Source organism: Macaca nemestrina, chromosome 2 (assembly GCF_043159975.1).
Source record: "Macaca nemestrina isolate mMacNem1 chromosome 2, mMacNem.hap1, whole genome shotgun sequence".
Taxonomy (NCBI): Eukaryota; Metazoa; Chordata; class Mammalia; order Primates; family Cercopithecidae; genus Macaca; species Macaca nemestrina.
Genome location: NC_092126.1, coordinates 51,939,685 through 51,950,179, shown reverse-complemented (window position 1 = coordinate 51,950,179; position 10,495 = coordinate 51,939,685). Strand labels below are relative to the sequence as shown.

Sequence of the window (10,495 nt, the reverse complement as noted above, 5' to 3'; positions counted from 1 at the left end):
AGCTCATTCTTACCTGGCAACATTAAAACAATAAAAATTACTGTAGAATCTGAATCACTTGAGTAGTACACATGGCCTCTGAGTGTCAATTTACCATAGTTACCAAATTTATAAATATATTCCTACATAAAGGAAATCTCATGTATTGAAATCTCAGACAATTGATAGAATGTTACCTTCACCACAGGTTGAGTTTCTTGTATGTGTGTGAGTTCTTTTTTATTGTTTTCTCTGACACTTACCCATGGTGAGAACAGGTATGGGATTTGATGCAACTTTTCAGAAAAGCCATTTGGTGATACGTGTCCACAATATATAAAGGCAGCACGTCCTTTAGCCAAGTATTTTTACTTGTAGAAATTTATTTTAAGAGAATCATCAAGGATGTTCACAGTAGTTCAGCTTCCAGGAATAATCATGGAGTATTGTTTGTAACACCAGGAAAAAAACGACAAGAGTCTAAATCTCTGATAACAAGGAATTGGTTTGATAAATGTAGTTGGTGACTGTTAAATCAGGTAAATGTATGAACCACACAACATTACATGAAAAAGAAATTTTCAAAAATATAGAAAAGAAGGGTTCTATATCTCTCTCTACTAGGTATATGTATATTATAAATACCATTTAAATATATTACTGAAAAGGAATTTCAATCAGATTCGATGTGATTTTTGTCTTGATTCATTTCGCTTATCTATACTTTCTGAAATTTCTACCATAAGCACATATTACTTTTAGAAATAAAACAAAAATGAGATGAGAAAAAAGATGCAGTCCTAAAATAATTCAGGGAACAGTGCACAGTCTTTAAGGGAAACTCCCCAGGTATGTGAGAAAACCATTGTTCTTGTGCTTGGAAAGAGGAGTCATCCTGCCGTAAATGCGGGGGAATAATTATGCCTGCAATTAGGTGAAGGGATGGGCCAGGTGAGGCTGGCAGTAACCACAGGCTAAAAATATAATGGGGAGCCCATAATTTCTGTTGTGTGTTTGGGAAATGTTAAGTGCACAGTTTCTACTTAGTCTAGCCACTAAGTAAGATTTTTACAAATATCAACCATGTATCTGTTTTCTGTATTTTAAAAATGAAAGTAATGACATACCTTTACTTTGAGCATTTTTATCAGGGCTTTGTGTACCACAGCTTGGATTTTCCTTATTTTAATTTTCTCGGCTCTCCGCAACCTCCGCCCCCTGGGTTCAAGCGATTCTCCTATCTCAGTCTCCAGAGTAGCTGGCATTACAGGCGCACGCCACCATGCCCAGCTAATTTTTGTATTTTTACTAGAGACAGGGTTTAATCATGTTGGCCAGGTTAGGGGTCTCGAACTCCTGACATCATGATCCTCCCGCCTTGGCCTCCCAAAGTGCCGGGATTACAGGCATGAGCCACCCTCCCTGGCCGTCCTTCTCTTAACATTAAATATTTTCTGTATGCAAGTCCTGACCAATTTAGACACATACTTTAATTATCGTAGTTAAAGAAGTCTATTATGTTTTTCTGGAGCTAGATTTCATGTTACTTCCTAGAATCAATTACTTGCTCTCATCTCTCTCTCTCTCTCTCTCTCTCTCTCTCTCTCTCTCTCTCTCTCACACACACACACACACACACACATACTTTCCTAATATACAGCAATTAAAAAGAACAAACTATTTCTGCATGAGACAACTTGGATGATTCTTGTAAATAATGAGAATCAAGGCCAGGCGCTGTGGCTCAGGCCTGTAATCCCAGCACTTTGGGAGGCCGAGGCGGGTGGATCTCCTGAGGTCAGGAGTTCGAGACCAGCCTGGCCAACACGGCAAAATCCCATCTCTACTAAAAATACAAAAATTAGCCAGGCGTGGTGGTGCATGCCTATAATCTCAGCTACTGGGAAGGCTGAGACAGGAGAATCGCTTGTACCCAGGAGGCCGAGGTTGCAGTGAGCTAAGATGGCACCACTGCACTCCAGCCTGGGTAACAGAGTCAGAATCCATCTTAAATAAATAAATAGAATCAAAACAATCTCTCCTCCTTCCCTGCCCCCCAATTTTGAGGACACAATAATTCTGCATGTAATCTCAGCTAATGTAGCTAACTCCTTGAGACAGAGACAGTAGATATCTCATGAACATGTCACACACAGATTTTCGTATAGGAGCAATAATACAGTTCCCCAAGAGGTGCCATTTCGAGTACCTGTGTTCAGTAGTTGCAGCCTGCAACTAGAAAGCTCTGTGTCAAGCATTCCACCAGCGACTAATTCTCACCACACTCCTCTTTGTTACATGTGTACAGATATCCTTGATTCGTGTGCAAGACTAAGGGACAATTGAAATGGCCACTCCTGTCTCAGATGATAGATGATATCCATATAATAAACTGTCATATATTCAATACATGAAACAGCATGAATGAATCCCACAAATATTAAGAACCCAAATCACCTACTCCCTCCTCCCCCAAGACTCACACAACTTGGGCATGGAGAACTGAAACCATAAACTGCTCCACAGCTTACTGTTGACATCCTCATGGTTTTATTATTCCATACTCTTGTTGAGCACAGTTTTACTATTCCAGGAGACTCTTTCTTAAGCAAATAACTTTATTATTTATTATTGGAACTCTCTGAAAGATCCATCATCTCCTCAATAGAAAACATCAGCAGTTTATATCTCAAGAGCCTTTGAACCCCCTACCTCAAAGTCCTTGCCTTGCTGTTTCCACCAGTCTTAAGAAATTATATCACAATCTTTACTGAAGGGTTCCTGTTTTTGGTTTATTTTCTTTTCTTTTTTTTTTTTTTTTTTAAACACCATGACCAAATGGTATTTATTTCAGGTATGAAAGTCTGGTTCAACATTTGAAAATTGATTAATGTAATCCATCACACCAACAGGCTATAGAGGAAAAATCACATGATTATATCACTAGTTGTAGAAAAAGTATTTGAAAAAATTTAACACTCATTAATGATAAAAACTTCCAGCAAGCTGGAAATAGAGGAGAACTTCCTCAACTTGATGAAGAACATCCACAAAAAGCAGCTAACATAATACTTCAAGATGAGGAACTAGAAACTTTCCCACCAAGATTGTGTACAAAGCCAAGTTATCTCCTCTCACCATTCCTCTTCTTTTTCTTTTAGTTTTTCATTTTTTTATTTTTAATTTTTTTGTTATACTTTAAGTTCTGGGATACATGTGGGGTACACGTTCTGGGAACAAAGGGGGTGTGGTAAGAATTAGTAGCAAGTGGAATGTTTGACACACAGAGCCTTCTAGTTGTAGGCTACAACTAGTGAACATAGATATCTTGAAAAGTCACCTCTTAGGAAACTAGTGTTGTTTCTATACAAAATCCTACGTGTGATTCCTTTGAATTCATTGACATGAAAAATAAATACATAAAAATAAAATACAAAACTTCTGTGTGAAATGTTGCAGTGGAGTAGAATAATATCCGTTATTCTACTGATGGACATTGAGTTGTTTTCAGTTTTGGGATCTTAGGAAATATGTTGCTGTGATCATTTTTGTACGTCTTTTGGTGCATTTGGTGCATATGAGAACTCACTGATTTGTGTTTGTTTGTTTGTTTTTTGTCAAGGAATCAAACTGCTAGTGGAGCTTCTTTTGTTTTGCATTACTTAGCATCCCAGGGTTCCCAGAATTTTCCTCTAGCCTAGCACTCTCAAGGTTTGGCTCATCTCTTCCTGTCTGGGGGACTTCCAGTCACACACTGATTCAGTATTTATGGATTGCTCATTGTATGTCATGCACTGCACAAGGTGCTGAGGACACAGCTGTGAACAAGATTTTCCGGCTCTGTGAGAGCAGAAACCTTGACTATGTTGCTCACTCTTACATTGCCAACTTCTAGAATAGTGCCTGGCATATAGTAGGTGCTCAGTAATCCAGGGTCAGCAAACTATGGCTCAAAGGACAAATCTGGTCTGTTGCCTGCTTTGTCAATAGAATTTTATGGGAACACAGAAACACTGATTTATTTACATGTTGTGTATGGTTGCTTTTCCCCTATAATGGCAGAGTTGAGCAGTTGACAGAGATTATAAGTCACACAAAGCCTAAAATATTTATTCTGTGGTCATTTGTGGAAAAAGTTTGTTTCCAATGTAGCTGGCTATTTGCCTAGATAAAAATGGATACTTCTATTACAATGGAAAAGGAGATAAATGGGTATTTTTTGTTAATTTTATACTTATGATAGAAGTTTTCAAATATATAGTTTTTAAAACAAAGAAGTAAAGAGAGGAGAAACTGAGCCTGATTTACCCACCACCCAGCTAGAACATATGGGTTTCCTAGGGCTGCCAAAACAAAGTCTGACTAACTGGTAGGTAGCTTAGAAAAACAGAAATATATTGTCTCATGTTTCTGGAGGCCAGAAGTCTGAAATCGAGGTGTCAGCAGGCTCATGCTCCCTCTGAAGGCACTGGGAAAGGATCTGTTACAGATCTCTCTCCTAGCTTTGGGAAATGTCAGACATTCCTTGGCTTGTAGATGGTCATCTTCTCCCTGTCTCCTCACATTGCCCTCCCTCTCCCCATGTCTGCCTCTCTGTCCAAATTTCCTCCTTTTTATAAGGACACCAGTCATGTTGGAATAAGGCTCACTCTAATGCCTTCATTTTAACTTGATTACCTCTGTAAAGCCTGTATTTCCAAAAAAGGTCACATTCTAAAGTGTTAGGACTTCAACATGTCTTTTTTAAGAAGACACAACTCAACTCATAACAGAAAAAGGGATAGCAGTCTCTGAGACCTCAGCAGCATCTTCTGAACTAAACACGTCTTATGAGATGCCTTGAAAAAGTCTGGGAAATAATATATACCAAATAAATCTTCCAAAAGATTCACTACACACATGGACATTCCACTAGCTCTGAAAAATCTTGTTGTAAAAACCTATTTAACTCAAAACTTCTGAATTATTTAACTGTGAGACCGTAGGGCTACAGCTTTGGAAAGAGAATGAATAGCAGATGTAACAAAAAGCGCAGAGCTGGAAACATAGTAAACTCTCATTAAATGACAATAGATACGTGGAATTTGGAAGAGTACTTCAATGACAACCAAAAGCTTAGGGTGAGAGAAGAAAATTTATCACATTATAAGCTGCGGCCTGTTCAATGGATGGGAACATGGATATGCTTTGTCCGTGTCTTCTGCACTCAAACAGGTCTGCAGGGCTTCTACCTTGTTGTTCTTGCTTCAATTCTCTAGGAAAATACTATATGTCCTTTAAACAATTCAGCTCCCTGGGTTTGTAAGGCGAGTCCTGATTTCCGATGTCACAACTTTGGAGGAAAAAAGTCCTATTGTAGTTGACTTGTAAGAGTCTTCTCTAAATAGGAGAGACAACAGAATTTCAGAGATAGAAGTACCACTCAATATTTCTTAATCCCAATAATGCTTATCATAGGGTACGCTTGTATGTAAGTGTGGGCAATAGTATATGTCACCTACAATCCCCTGCAGAGGTTGAAAAGAGACTTCCATGTACATTTGCCTATGCATCCTTTTATGCATGGGAGTAGAGGTATGGGGGGCAAGGACATGCTGTGGATGAGGGGCACACAAAGCTTAAGGTTGGAAAAAGACAGAAATGAAATGACATATTAGTAAACAGTTTCTGCAAAGGCAAGCTAGGTGATTCAGTCTTCAGTGTCCCTGGCCAGAGCATCGAGGTGCCCTGTGAGTCAGGCAACCTGAAAGCAATCAGGTGTTTTTTTTTTTTTTTTTGGTTTGTTTTTGTTTTGTTTTGTTTTGGCCCAAAGAAGCATCACACTGGAGGCCATTGTGAGTCTCATTTTACAGAATGAGAGACATATCCACGTCCACATTGTCAGGGCTCCTTATGCATGTGAGGGCATCAGGGTTTCATGGTTGTAGAGCCATGCCAGGTGGGAGGACTGGGCTCAGGCACAGAGAAAAAGAATGAGGAGGGCTGCAGAGGCTCCCTGGGCCCTCCTTAAGCACCACCCTTTCCATGGCTCCCCATCTTCCACTCTCCCATTGGCAACACTCAGAAACAGGTTTGAAGGTAAAGCAAACTAAACAGTTCCCATAGACCAGAAGTAGGTGTTGTTTTTTCCCCATTTGGCTTTGTGAATATTAATTTTTTTCTTTGGAAATTATTCTCTCTTTAATGTCACAGAGAATTAACTGACAACTGTGTTCTTAATGTCACAGGGAATTAAATGACAACTGTGAAGTACATAGAAAGTAGCTTTAAGTAGCTGAGCAACCATATGATTTGAACAACTGAAGAAACAGGCTGCTGGGCTTCACTCAAGAACCTTTTGTTTGGGTCATGGTTGCTGATCTTAGACAAGTCACTTTTTCTCTCTGAGCCTCAGTTTCCTAATCTGTAAAATAGAGATGATAATACTACGTCTACCTGCCTACCAACATTGGGATGGTTCAATTAGATCTCATATGAAAATTCATCATAAACTATAAAGTTATGCATCAGATATGATTATTATTTTGGCCATAAAAGACTTAGAACTGTAGTTTCTATTATACAATTGTCTCCTCAGTTCTTGCCCCATTTTCCCCTTCCTCACACAAATCATGAACTTTGGGATTCTTCTTCCCAGCTTTATTGAAGTATAACGGAATAAATAAGAATGTTATACATTCAAGACGTAGGTGATGATTTGATATACATATACATTGTGAATTGATTACCACAGTTAATTAACACATCCATCACCCCACATAGTTACCATTTCTCTGTGTGTGTGTGTGTGTAGTGAGAATACTTACAATCTACCCTCTTAGCAAATTTCAAGTATACAGTACAGTATTATAAACTATACGCACCATGCTGTACATTAGATCCTCAGAACTTATTTATCTTATATCAGAAAGTCTGTATCTTTTACCAATATCTCCTCATTTTCCCCACCATCAGGTCCCTGACAACCACCATTCTATCCTCTGCTTCTATAAGTTCAACTTTTTAAGATTTAAACGTATGAGTGAGATCCTGCAGCATTTTTTTCTTTCTATGTCTGGCTTATTTCACTTAGCACAATGTCCTCCAAGTTCACTCATGTTGAAAGTTGAATTTACTCATTTTTTATGACTTAAAATATTTCATATATATTTTCTTCATCTATTCATCTGTCAATGGACACTTAATACTGAAATTAACATGGAAGTATAGATATCTCATCAAGGTACTGATTTCATTTCCTTTGAATGTATTAAACTCAGAATTGAGATAGCTAGATTATATATTAGTTCTAGTTTTAATTTTTTGAGGAAGCCTCATACTGTTCTCCATAATGGCTGCATTAACTTGCAGTCCCACCGACAGTGTGCAAGGGTTCCCTTTTCACCACACCCTTGACAATGTTTGTTATCTCTTCTCTTTTTGATAATAGTCATCCTAACAGGTGTGAGGTGACATGGCATTGTGGTTTTGATTTGCATTTTCCTGATGATTAGTGGTGCTGAGCACCTTTTCATAAACCTGTTGGCCACTTGTACGTCTTCTTTGGAAAAATGTCTATTTAGGTTTGTTCATTTGTTTGTTGCTATTAAGTTCCCTACATATTGTGGACATTAACCACTTATTAGATACAAATATTTTCTCCCATTTCATAGATTGCCTTCTCATTTTGTCAATTGTTTCCTTTACTGTGCAGAAGCGTTTTAGTTTGATGCAATCCCAGCAAGTCATTTTATGGGTGTCAAAACTGATTTTAAAGTTTATATGGAGAGGCAAAGATACACAGTAGCCAACACGATGTTGCGGGAGAAGAGCAGCATTCAGCACTGACACTGTCTGACTTCAAGACTTACTATAAAAGCTACAGTCATCAAGACAATATGGTATTGGTGAAAGAATAGAACAATAGATCAATGAAACAGAATAGAGCCCAGAAATTGACCCACATAAATACAGTCAACTAATCTTTGACAAAGGAGCAAAGTCAATACAATAGAGAAAAGACAGTTGTTTTTCAATAAATGATGTTGAAACAACTGAACATCACATGCCAGAAAAAAGAATCCAGACACAGAACTTATACCTTTTACAAAAATTAACTCAAAATGGATCATTGACCTAAATGTGAAAAGTAAAATTATAAAACTCCCAGAAGATAACATTGTAGAAAGCATAGATGACCTATGGAGATGACTTTTTAAAATATAACACCCAAGGCACAATCTATAAAAGAAATAATTGACAAGTTGGACTTCACTAAAATTAAAATCTTCTGCTCTATGAAAGACACTATCAAAAGGAATCAGAAGACAAACAACAGACTGGAAGAGAACATTTGCAGAATACATATCTTTTAAAGGACTGTTATGCAAAAAACACAAAGAACTCTCAAAACTCAACATAAGAAAACAAACAACCTGATGAAAAAAGGGGTGAAAGACCTGACCAGACACATCATCAAAAAATATATACAGAAGACAAATAGGCGTATTAAAAGATGCTCAACATCAGAAATCACTAGAGATTTCAAATTAAAACAAGATACCATTATAATCCCATTAGAATGGTCAAGGTCCTTAACATTGACAACACCAAATACAGGTGAGGATGTGGAGTAAGAAGAGCTCTCATCCATTGCTGATGGGAATGCAGTTTTGGAAAACAGTTTGACAGTTTTTTACAAAACTAAATATACTCTTACCCTACAATCCAATAATTACACTCCTTGGTATTTACCCAAATAAGTAGAAATCTTATGTTCACACAAAAACCTATGCAAGACTGTTTATAGCACCTTTATTTATAGTTGCCAAAACTTGGAAGTAACCAAAATGTCCTTTGATAGGTGAATGAATAAATAAACTGTGGTACATCTGGACTTTTGGACCATGGGATATTATCTAGCTCTAAAAATAAATGATCTATAAAGTGATGAAAAGACATGGAGGGACCTTAAATGTATATTATGAAGTGAAAGAAGCCAGTTTGAAAATACTACATATGGTATGATTCCAACTATAAATGCCATGGAAAAGGCAACGCGATAGAGACAGTAACTAGATCAGTGGTTGCCAAGTGTTAGTGAGGAGGGAGGGAGGAATAGGTGGAGCATAGAGGATTTTTAAGAGAGTGAAACTACCCTGTATGACATTATAATGGTGGATATATGTCATTTTTCATTTGTCCAAGTCCATAGAATAAACAACAGCAAGTGAACTCTAATGTAATTTATGGACTTTTAGTGATAATGATGTGTCAGTGGAAGTTCATCAGTTGCAACTAATTTACTGCTCTGATGCAGGATGTTGGCAGTGGGGGAGATTTTGTGTGTATGGAGGTGGCTGTGGGCTTGAGGGTGGGGAAAGGAGGTATATGTGAACTGACCCCTCTTTACTTTCAGTTCAATGTTGCTGTGAACTTAAAAGTGATCTTAAAACTAAATAGCTTTTTGTCTGACATCTTAGCGAGGTTTAAAGTGGTTACTGCTACCCCCTGGGCATCGTGATGCTGCCCAAGGATGACAAGAAGAAGAAAGACACTGGAAAGTCAGCCAAGAAAGACAGAGACCCAGTGAACAAATCTGGTGGCAAGGCCAGAAAGAAGAAGTGGTCCAAAGGCAAAGTTTGGGACAAGCTCAATAACCTAGTCTCGCTTGACAAAGCTACATATGACAAATCCAGTAGGGAAGTCCCAGCTGTAAGCTTATAATCCCAACTGAGGTCTCTGAGAGACTGAAGAGTAAAAGTTGTCTGTCCAGGGCAACCTTTCAGGAGCTGTTTGGTAAAAGACTTATCAAACCGGTTTCAAGGCACAGAGCTCAAATAATTTACACCAGAAACACCCAGTGTGGAGGTATTCCAGCTTCTGGTGAAGATGCGGGAGCAAGTCCAACCAATTGTATATTTGGAAAAATAAAACCTTATAAAATAAAATAAAATAAGGTCTGCATTAAAAATATCACCCAATAGCTTTCAAAATTCCCAAAGCCTAGGCCAAACCTGAAATCAATTAAATCAGGATATATGAGGTGTGACCTAGACATCAGTAAGTTTTTGATAGAACCCGTGAATCACAAAGAACCGTCAAGGCTGAGAACTACTGCCCTAGAGAATGCTACTCAATTAGAGTCAGGTTAGACTCACCACTTGTAGCTCACATAGAGTTAGATTAGAATTGCCAATTAGAATTATCCAGGCACTTTAAAAAAATATATAGATGAGCAAGCCCCACTCACTGAAATTCTAATTCATTTGATCTGGGGCAATGCCTGGGTATTAGTATTTTTAAAAGCTCTTCAGATGATTCTAGTATACAGCCATGATTGAGAATCACTGACCTCAAGAATAGTAAATTCCTAGAACATATGCTTCCAGCTCTCAGTTCTACACCCATGGTAAACATCGCTACTCGTTCCCAGAACTGTTTGCCAATGAACCTAGGCTTTGAAATCCATCTCTCCTCAGCCTGTCAAGCAGGATCAATAATTGTTCTGAGTTGCCAGTGGAATCCCCTTTGGCAT

General features: G+C 38.1%; 1 pseudogene; it reads left to right on the top strand.

The window, feature by feature from the left end:
• Positions 1-9,480: 9,480 nt before the first annotated feature.
• Positions 9,481-9,911, top strand: LOC139361276 (small ribosomal subunit protein eS25-like; annotated as a pseudogene).
• Positions 9,912-10,495: the final 584 nt, after the last annotated feature.